This window comes from Peromyscus leucopus, chromosome 9 (genome assembly GCF_004664715.2).
Source record: "Peromyscus leucopus breed LL Stock chromosome 9, UCI_PerLeu_2.1, whole genome shotgun sequence".
NCBI classification, from domain to species: domain Eukaryota; kingdom Metazoa; phylum Chordata; class Mammalia; order Rodentia; family Cricetidae; genus Peromyscus; species Peromyscus leucopus.
Window position 1 is genome coordinate 32,709,939 of NC_051070.1, and position 12,046 is coordinate 32,721,984.

The following is a 12,046-nucleotide window of genomic DNA, read 5'->3' on the forward strand; positions in this document are numbered from 1 at the left end:
TAAATAAATGCTATTTAACTATCACCTCAAAGGGACAATTATTTTCATCTCTATATGAAGAATTTAGCAAATATTAACCACTTATAATCCCTTAAAAACTGTTTTAGAACTGTCAATGAACTCTGAGCATGTAACTATAACCATTTATACATTTAAATAACTTTATTCAAAATTTCCCTTTTTCAACTAATAGATTCATTTATTAATACACAAGAAGAATATAAGGAGAACAAAAAATTTCTTCCTAATTTTTATTCTAATTATTCAATAGCAAGTACTCTTGTTTATGTAAAAACATAATATTCTTGCATTATCTTGATTTTCTTTGACCTTTTATAAAATGTTCTTAGTATTACAAATCAAATAAAATCAGATTATGTCTCACTGAAGAGAATATGATTGATGTTACATGACAAGAGCAGTCAAATATGACACATTAGCTTCAAACTATTAAATGCACTTGTGCATGAAAACAAGTATAAGATATTTGTTTTGTAAGCATTGGAGTAAATAAATTTATAACTTAACAGTAAAATGATGGATCCAGTTAGAGTTTAACAAGTAATTAAAGCAATTGTAAACAAATAAATTATATTTACTCTACAGTACATAAAAATGGACTAAATAATGAGGTTTTTATTATAATCTATTTAGTGTATTACATTTAAATAAGGTACTATTACCATATTTTGATAGTAAAAGTTGAACAATTTTAAATGCAAAACAAATTGATAATATTTTTATTGGAATATAAGTTGAGGTAAAATTAATTTTTATGGATGATTTTTTATGTATTTAGGTTTTTTTCTGAAATATTTTATAGATGATATTTTAGTGTTAATACGATATAGGATTTTAAAGAAATATTAGAAGAAAATAAAACCAAATTTTCATTTGTAGTACACACACTTTTGATTTCACTAGAAAATTAAACATTGAAAAACATTTTTCATGTAAAGTGTGTGTGTGTGGGTGTGTGTGTGTGTGTGTGTGTGTATGTGTGTGTGTGTGTGTGAAATAGCTATTTTTTAAACTGACTAATTTTATAGGGCTGATACTAAATGCTATCCTAATGATAGCATTTAGGAGGTGAACTCCTAAATGAAAGCAAGACTCTAAATGCTGTGCAAGTTCTCTACAAATTTACTATTTTTCAGATCTTACATTTAGTTTAGGTGACATATGAATATAAAAAAAATGTTCAGATTTTATAGCAATGTGATTTTATGCTTGTGTATTTTTCAAATAATTCTCAGTTTATCTAAATCCTCAAACTTTTATCTTTTTCTGACTTTTTACATTTGTTTGTTGCGTGTGGGCGTGTGTGTGTGTGCGTGCGTGCATGCATGTGTGTGTGTGTGTGTGTGTGTGTGTGTGTGTGTGTGTGTGCATGTGTGACAAATGCCACCAGCTACGCCCCCTCTCAGGACAGATCTCCTCTGGGGGTGATACTTTCATGCTTACATGAAATTTTCATCCAACACAGACCCCCGACCTATGGACTAAACACCTTAGGGTCTGGTATTACCTCCTGCTTTGGAGAAAAGGAACAGGACAGTGGGATTCTATTTTTTGTTGAGAAAGAATAAAATTGTCATTGCACTAAATTAGTGAGTCAGGCTTTTAGACAGCTTGTGATGCTCCCGACATGGTTTAAGTGAGCACATCAGGCTCTGCAGGCTGGAGTCATGTACTGAAACCTTATGGCCAAGGAACACTGAATTGTTATTTTTTCTTGATATCACTTGCTTTCTTTTCTTTTTATCATTTTCCCAGGCAGAAGCAAAGACGGGGTGATACAACTATAAACCAAAGCAAACAAAAGATTATTTGCAGACATCCCCAACTAAGGACTGAATGTGTAAGAAATCTCCATCAGAAACTTCATAACAAACATGCCTTGTTAATGTTTTGACTTCTGAAGTTGACCATGAAGCTACTGACCCAGTTATCCAGAGAGTTGTAGATTTCTATGGTGATCCTCAGACACCACATAACCCACATATACACTCACCCATAAACCTACAGCTTTCTATCCAAATATCCATACATTCACACACCACACACAAACATAACACACACACACACACACACACACACACACACACACACACACACACAGACATGCCTAAATACCAGATACTTACCACAAAATTATCTGAACACCCAAAACACACCACACAGACGGCCATACACCCCACAAAAATATACATTATATGTGCACAAATATGCATACATATGTACATACATACACACATATATGCATGAATGCATGCATATAAACATATGTACAAACATTCATTCATACATATGTACATATACAAGCAATTGTACATATAAATGTAAATATTATGTCGAAAATGATATGAACTCTCTTTCCTTATTCATATATTACAATGCATGAATATAGGCATGTAGACATGCATATTATAAAACTTTGGTTCATTGAAATGAAAATGAAGCTAGGAAGAAAAAAATCAAAGGCAAGTAGCAACATAAGTATTTAATTAAATCAAGGATTTGATCCTTCAAATACATAAGTTTCAAAAAAGTTCTCAAAACCAGTATGAAATCCTTTGCCAAATATGTAGTTAAAAAAGAAACTTTAAAAAGAAAAACATAAGTATATTATTTCAAATGAATTTTATGTCTTTTGTGCATGGTACAATAGATTTTTGATAATGATCCTTGAAATGTACTAAAGAAAATCAATATAGTCATAATTTGATATTATTTATATTAGTATTCAAAGTATAACATGTTATAGTAAATAGCATGAAATCAAACAAAAATATCACTTAGCATTTAAAGATTAAAAATTTAGAAGCAATACCATGAAAAATGTTTCTACTAACATTGATAATTTTAATCATGTTCATGCAGAAGAAAATGGCATGTTAATGCTCTTATTGTTGATGAAATTATGTATAGGTATATATATTTCTTTGGTTCATGAAAATGCACTAAGGTTACAATCAGTGATTTGTCTTTCATTTTGTTGCAGTTTAATGTCACAACAAGCTATCTAGAAAAAATCTATTGTTGCAATAATTATTTTTCTTTTTATTAAAATTAATACCTCAATTTACAGCATACATTATAAATATACATGAAAATTAAAAATGCTAAATAGTTACTGAAGAAGATCATTTTATTTGGAAGAACAATCTGATTTCTTAATTTTTATTTAGTCTTGACATATATTAAGGTATTTATAAACACATTGACACACAATTTTAACTGTGTGAAGATATGTGGAACATTAAACAATATGGTGGTAACTGCTGATTAAAATAACATTAAACACTATTAACAAGTGACTATTCTGTCTTTGAAAACCTTTTCCTTGTGTGTTACATTTTTGTGAGTATATTGGTACAAATGAAAAGACTAGAGATAGAAGGAGGAAAATAGATGGAAATCCATAGGTATCATGTTAAAACCAAGTTTACCCACACCATGAGCCCATGTTAAGTTATACACCAGGCCAGCTTCAGAATGATTATCAAACTGTGTAAGGATAACTGAAGCCAGTAACAGAGTAAACACTGTGTTAGGATAATAGGGTGCTGACAGGGCAGATGCCTTCCAGCTGAATCATTTTTCCATTCCTGGAAGATTTTGAAATGGAGAATTAAACACTGTCTACCTCAGGGTTACTCAGTCAGAATGTATTTCTGCAGATGAGCTTGCTGATATGACAGAGAAACGCACAGTGCTAAGTCTTACAGATCCCAGGGCTTGCAGGCATGAGTCTTGCACAGTGAGCAGGCTGGGTCAATGCTACATCCGCAGCTTGCTCTAGACAACGACAAATAGAAAACACCATGTAGCTGTGAAACAATACTTGATAGAAAAATAAGCCAAGCATGCACTGTGGTGTCTTAGGACACAATTGAGAAATGAATCCCTTAGGGGGCCTGTGGAGAAATTCATAAATATGTAAAGCAGTTAAGTCTTTGGAAAGTATATTACTTTGTAGGATTAGATTTAGAAATGGGCCAGGGTGTAGCTTTCTTATATACAAGAAAGAGCTTTGTAACTGAAAGCAAGACTTTTGATAAATAGTACAAACCTAACTGCAAATGGAAATCAGGAGATTCTGTCTACGAATTGGCCTTTTGCACTGGGCTTCCAGCACTGATCTTATCAGTCCAGCTATATCTGACCTGTTGAGAATTTGTCTTTTCTTCAGTTTAACTGTAAATATAGGGACGCAGCTACTCATCACATACGATTATTCATTTATGGAATATCGCATAGAGAATTTTTAATCTTAGCCTGATTTTCCCCAGCCCTAGATACACCAACACCATCCTTGTTCTAGTCTATAAAATGAACCCTCCAGACAACTCTAGTTTTCAACCAACAAACATATATATCAAATATTTATTTATTCTTCTGCTTCAAACCACATTAAAATGATTTTAAGCATATTTAATACCTTTAAATAAATCATTTTAAATGACTTTTTCAGAATTATATATATCACCAAATCCATGCATATATAAAAGAGATTTACTCATCTTTCTGAACATAATTCTTTTTTACTATGGAATTTTGAAAATCAACTCTGCTGAGCTATAAAACAATAAAAGAAATGCATATTTAAATGGTTTAGCTCTTTGACTATATATTCATCAAGTGGGTCCTAGTACTTGACGCACACATCTTGTTACTTGGAGCATAATAGGCACTTTAAAAAGTTTTGACTCTACCATTCAAGTTAACTCCTTAGAGTGCTCTAGATAAAAGAGGAGAAAAATGGCCTGTGGCTAGGAATGAACATAATAAGGTGTGTCTGTTCTGTGTGTCAGGGAGACAATGATGCAAAAGATACTAAAATAACCAAGCTAAAATCAAAGAATTTATGATAGATTTTTTTCAACTGTTACAAAAAGAGGTATAACAGAACTTGTTATTGATTTAAAAAAAATAGCCTATGAACAAACCTCACAATTAAGAAACATTATTAATGACTCTTTAAAAACTATGACAATTAAGCCAGGTGGTGGTGGCACACGTCTTTAATCCCAGCACTCAGGAGGTGCTATGTGGATCTCTGTGAGTTCAAGGCCAGGGTGGACTACAGAGTGAGTTTCAGGAAAGGTGCAAAGCTACACAGAGAATCCCTGTCTCAAAAAACTAAAAAAAAAAGGCTATGACAATTTAATATTTGTTTTTCTAGGACAATAATAAAATATTTTTAATAATATATTTCTTTATATTAAAATATCTGCAAGATCATCACATAATTCTAGCATATAATTTAGGAAGAAATAAACATCCCAAAGAAAAGTCAATAAGTTGCTGGATACTGACATTATAAATGTTAACAACAATGATGTAAGTAGGTAAGTAAGAAAAGGCTTTCATTAAAAGATTTACACATAAGGAAACATTCATTAATCAGTGATTAAAATTAAAATATTTAGTACAATGCTCAATTGTTTAGAATCTGGGTATATGAAAAAAAGATAGGTTTGTTTCAAACTAGACTTATCATGTATTCACCCCTACTTTATTTATTTTTTTTTTGTTGTTGTTGTTCATCCAAACAGATAGATGCATTGTACTTACCCACATCCTGGAAAGCAAGCAGAGGTTAAGTGATTATTTATGAAAATAAACTTGGAGAGTTTTTGGTGTTTGAAATAAAGGTAGATTTGCACTTTTCTGCCTGCTCATCTAACTCATAATCTGACTCTCATCACTTTGATAAAGGACTACAGACATCAATAGATTTTTGCCTCAGTAAGATGCTAGGTCTCCCTTGATGGCGATTCAATGTGACTATGAAAATATTTACCAAGCTTTACTAAGTTCAATATGAGTACTAAAACACTGTTGTATTTAAACTAAAAAGTACAATTGTGAGTTAATACATGATAATCTAGCTTAAAGAGTCTAAACTACAAATTTTGTCTAAACATAATGGGTACAGTCTACCTTCAGGTGAAAGTTATACTCAGAAATTTATTCTTAATGTGTTGAAAAATTTAAGTGGTAAAAATAAAACCAACTCAAAGTTAAGTCTTATTTGATTTTCACTTTCTACCTTTATGAGGCTATTTTAACATTGTTATTTCAAATACTTAAAGGGTCACATATTAGATCCTATAATTTTTTATTCAAAACATGAAAACATTTGTAAAATAAATACACAAGCATGCAAATATTTTCTAATTTATTGCAATGTTTGTTTCTTATCCTCATCTTCTACTCACACAGAAACATGAATAAAGAAAAAACTATCAAGAAGCTAAATTATTACTTCATTACTGGGTAAGTTGTGTATGGGAATGAGTGAGAGAGTGTATGTGTGTGTGTATGTATGTGTATGGTTTGTGCATTTTTATATATTTGTAAAATGTCTACATATGTAAACATAAATATGCTATTTCTAAATAAGTGTACATGCATTATACCTTTCTATTTCCATTCAGAACTCCACAGCAAAATTGAAAGAAGAACCAAGAAACACAAAAAACTCAGGCCACCTTGAAAACTTTATTCAAGGAGAGAGAGAAATTATGGAGAACAAAAGAATCCAGACCTGAAGGTCATTTCTTTTTATACATGTTCAGTGATTGATAGTCTACTTTTGAAGACTTTTCTGAAAATCAAGAAAAAAATGTGTTATAAAAAAATCACAAGTGTATAATAAATTATAGTTAAAATGTAAAGAAAAATTGTTTAGTGCAGCTCATGACAGGGAAAATTTTCACTGAAAAGAAAAACTGAACGTAGAAAGTGAAAATACTCCTGGTACTAATGCCAAGTTTGTTTGTATCCTTGAAGGGATAGATGTAGGAAGGAAATGCATTAGGCATTCATTTATGCCTAAGCCCATGCTGGAGGAGCAAAACTCTCTTGAAATATTTGGAGAGATAGCTAATGGAATAATGTTTTGTAGATGTGTTTTATAGATGTGTAGAGATCTTGTACAACTTGTGAGGAACTCAAATGAAAGTTCACTTAACCTGAGTATTCTAAAGATTGTTTTTCTATATAATGTCATTTGAAGGATCAATTTTATATGAGAATTTCAGAAAAACATTTTACAATACATGTTATAGCCATATAAATATTAAAAATTTTTAAATGACAGTAACTAGCTTCTTGTGTATTGAATCACATATCCACTATATGAGCTGGAACCCATCCCTGAGACTGCTAAAGTGGACAACAACAAGAGACTAGATAGGTCATGGGCCCTAAAAGAAAACTCTATGTTCATTCTGCTAAAGTAATGCAGTAATAAAATAACTCCTAATAATATACCACTATAACCATAGAATAGACCATCACTTAAATTTCATCAGTAATGATCCATCATGAAAAAGGTAGCAATTACAGAGTTCCACAACTGAAAATGTGCAGGATTGAAAGGCTTTTGAGCACTAAGACATGAATTTGGATAAATATAATATATATATTCAAACTTCTTCTCTCAATGCTCGTGTATCTATGACAAATACAAGACTGAAAGATAGTAAGAGACAGAGGTAGTGGATGAATCCAAGGAAATATCATCATGAAGACACCGCAGGACTAATACACATATGAACTGAAAGAGACTGAGACAGCATGCAGAGGGTCTGCACAGGTTAAAACAATACAATACTCCAACAGGGAGAAACAGAATGTGCATGAAGTCTCAACCATTACCAAGAAGCTATTTCCCATAGATATATTCTGGGAAATAAAAGAAGTCCAGTTTTCTAAAATGAAGTCACACTGGATATATCATCTATACTCCAGGGCAAGCTCCATGCCTAGGAGTAGTTGGCAAACAAAAAACATACTCTACGTTTCTTCATGTGGGTGTATGGTTTTGTTTTATCTTTTTCTGTCATACTGTGTCTTTCCTTAGTTTGTTTTATTTTCTTTTTTGTTTGTTTCAGAGAGAAAGAAGATGCAGTTTAATGGGTAAGGTGATAGAGAGGATCTGTGAAGTGTTGGGGGATGAAAAAGAATATTATCAATATATATCATATATCAATATTATATGAAAAAATTAACTAATAAGTCAAATTTATTTATGAACTGTGACATCATAATCCAGAAGTCTCTGAGTTCCAGAACTACTAGTAGAATTATTCCATAAACCCTGTGGGAGTTTTTAGTTTAACAAGTATGTTTCTTTGTTATGTTTCTACATGTTAACCTGATTTACAAGATATCTTTTTAAAGTATTTAATTATATGTTATTCAACTTCATCTATGTTGTAAGCTGTTCATGTAACAGATGGAAGACTCTGATGAGTCATTTTCTAATTTTTCAAACTGCCGGAAACAAGCAAACAAAGAAAAAACTTTAAATGGGAAAATTTTCATTCTGAAGCTCTTTACGTATTTGAAGACAGAATTTATTCTCTAAAAGAGACATATGTTTGTGAAGAGAATGAAGCTCCAGAGTGGGGAATGTTCTTTGCATGGAAACTTACATTAATTAAAAATGCATTAGGAAAACATGGGCTTAATTAACCGGAGGAATCGTGTGAAGCGTTTTTTACTTGTCTAATCTACTGGTTATAGAGGAAATTCCAACAATAATTTCCTTAATAATGTAACACTGGGATCTTGCCTACTTCATAATATTTTCTGAAGATTATTACATGAAAAAAAAATAATTGTATCCTAGGTGTACATTGTGAAGTGCTAAAAGTTTTCATATCAAAACCTCACATAATATGGAAAGCCATGACTCAGAATTACATAGATCTGATCTTTTGTCCCATTCTACATGTGGATTATTTCATTTATTGTCTAGATTACCTCAGTGGCATCTTAGGATAAATACCACAACAGTTAGAGTCTTAAAACTTTATGTGCACACATTGAACTCAGAATCTGCAACATAAAGTTGTTAGTGTTGATTACTCCATTGTTTTGACTTGAATTTGTTTGCTTAGTACAATCACTGTACTGAAATGCATCATTTAGGGTTATGGATGATATGATATGTTTATTTTAGCATGTCTTTTCTCTACTAAATAACTAAAAGTAAAATTGGCTAATTATTTCATGTTTGTTTGTTTGTATTACAATTTCAATGATCCAGTTGAGCTTCCTGAATTTGGGAAAATTGCAGGTGCTAACACAGCTTGAGTGTAATGGGTGATTCTGTGAAAACTACCTTTATGATCATAGTAAGTATAAAAAATTTCATTTACCATGGTCTCCAATTCCTTGTTCTCCCTCTCTGTTCTTGATCCAGCTGGGATTTCCCACTCCCACAGGCTCTCTTTCCCTCAACCCTTGCCCTTCATTACTCCCACTCATGTCCAGGTTGTTTATATAGATCTCAGCCATTTCTCTATCATTGGGCAATCCTCATGTCTTTCTTGGGGTCCTGTTTTCCAGGTAGCCTCCCTGGTGATGTGAGTAGCAGTCCAGTCATCCTTGTTCCACATCTAGTATCCTCCTATGAGTGAGTACATACCATATTTGTCTTTCTGAGTTTGGGTTACCTCACACAGGATGATTTTTTCTAGATCCATCCATTTGCCTGCAAACCTCATGATGTCATTGTTTTTTCTCTGCTGAGTAGTATTCCATTGTGTATATGTGCCACAATTTATTTATCCATTCGATCTCAGTCCTCGGGGGAGGCTTTGCCCTGGAGGAGGTGGGAATGGGGAGTGGGCTGGGGGGAAGGGGAGGGGGGCAGGAGGGGGAAGAACAAGGGAATCTGTGGCTGATATGTAGAACTGAATGGTATTGTAAAATAAAATAAAATAAAATAAAGGAAAAAAATTTGTTAAGTATTAATTCAAATAGTAGTACTTTCTTTTACTTGATAGTATATGGTTTTATTTCAAGATTGAGACATGAAATAGATAATTATTTCAAGAACACATCATGCATTTCCTGAACTTTAGGGTTGGAGGCATGGACAAAGAGTCGAATTGAGAATTTAAGGTACATGAAACATGAGAAAAGACCATCAAACTTTTACCATCAGATATACTGATTTCCTTCACAATTTCAAATTTATTACTGATGCCAGGGAATATGTAGAAAGAATGAGCAATTTGCTTCTAGAATCATGAGAACTCTACTAAGACATAAGAGAGAGAGAAAAGAAGAGCAGACATTTAACCAGTCTTTAAAAACTTAATTGTCTATCTTTTATCATTTTGTGGTATCAGAAGTTTCAACAGACTATTGATATTATTTTGAGGTTTTACTAAAGCTTATTATTAATGGTGGTACTAATGACATAAGAGGTTATTAAAAACCTGATAGTATATGTATTATGGTAATATATAATCAAATGTTTAGATGTATTACTGCATTTATAACCATCATCTAATCACAACAATGTTATGTTTTAAGATGATAGGCCTAGAAGCCAAGCATAGTAGATTGCTCCATTTATTCCAGTGAGGAGGCAGGTAGATATCTGAGTTAGAGGCCAGCTTGGTCTACATAGGGAGCTCCAGGACAACCAGAGATATGAAAAGATATTTACGTAAAAATAGAGGGGAAAAAAGATGATATACTCATCCACATCGCTTACTGTTTGTAATTCTTGTTTTCCAATCCTTCTCTTAGAATTATAGTTCTTTTTTTTTCATATTATCCCTGAGAATTATTATCTTCATTGTGTAGTGATGGAGTGACCAGTGATTCCATTGGTCCTTTCCCATTGTTACAGCATTGTTCCAAGAACCCATGGTGGAAATTTAACAAATTCCCTAGTAGTAGAACATTTGTTTTAAATTAATTTTACAACACCATTCAGTTCAACATAATAGCCACAGATTCCCCTGTTCTCCCCCTTTCGCTCCCCTCCCCCTCCCCCCAGCCCACCCCCCATTCCCACTTCCTCCAGATCAAGGTCTCCCCCGAGGACGGGGTCGACCTGGTAGACTCAGTCCAGGCAGGTCCAGTCCCCCCCTCCCAGACCGAGCCAAGCGTCCCTGCATAAGTCCCAGGAGAATTATAGTTCTTATAACCTTTCCAATATCTATAAAATACACATTTTAGTGTAATTTAATTTTGTTTCAATTTATTTTCTCTTGGTTTTATTTCTTTTCTTTTCATTCTCAACACATAGACATTAACAGAGTGCCTTGGCACTCTGGTTATTGTCATTAGAATTCTATGACACAAGGTGTTTTAAAATCATTACATTGGGGGACAAAGAAACCAAAACAGAATAACAATACTGCCAGAACAGGATCTCAAACATTCACAAAAGGTTTTTCAGGCATTTCCACTTTTTCTTTGTATGATTAGGACATTAGTGAAAGCAATTAATGCCAATGACCTTCTCTTTCACTTTACACTCTCTTTAATTTTCCATGTTTGTCTCTCAAGTGTCAGACTTGACGCAGAGATCTCAAAACACAGTGGAGGTTAAGGGTTCTCCACTGGCTGTGGTCTAATCTAGCCTGGTATTGATTATGTCCCTTGTTCATGGTAATCATGAGTTGATTACAGAGTAATTCAAATTCGTCCTTACATTGTTAGCTGTACTCGGATAAAAGAAAGACTTGGCCGTATAGTTTTTCATGAAAATAGATAGAACTGAAAAAAAAAAAAAAAAAAGAATTAACATTCTGACTTTCCCAGCATGCTTTTCTTTTCTCAGTTTATTTTCAACCATTTGGGAATGTAAATACATAATTTCTCTTTTTAAAATATGTATATCCTTTAAAGCACATCCAACATTAAAGGAAGGTAAATAAAAATCACTTTGGTGCAAACTACCAACAAGTTTTGCATGACAAAGTTTTATAGGAAACACATAACTCTTCCTTAACCTATGATACTATTACTAATATAATGAAAGAATTAGAATTTCTTTACCGCTGTACATTTTCTACAATGTATTTCCTATTTATACAATTTATTTTGAATTTTCCTAATTAGAATTCTATTTTTAATTGATTGGTATTCAATGATTTTGCTTTATTGTTTGAGTCAGTATTACTCTATTTATCTGAGTTGCCTCAAACACATGATCCTCCTGTTTCCTACTCCTAAGTTGCTCAGAAAAGATATAACTTAAAAGAATGTTACTGCCTTTATA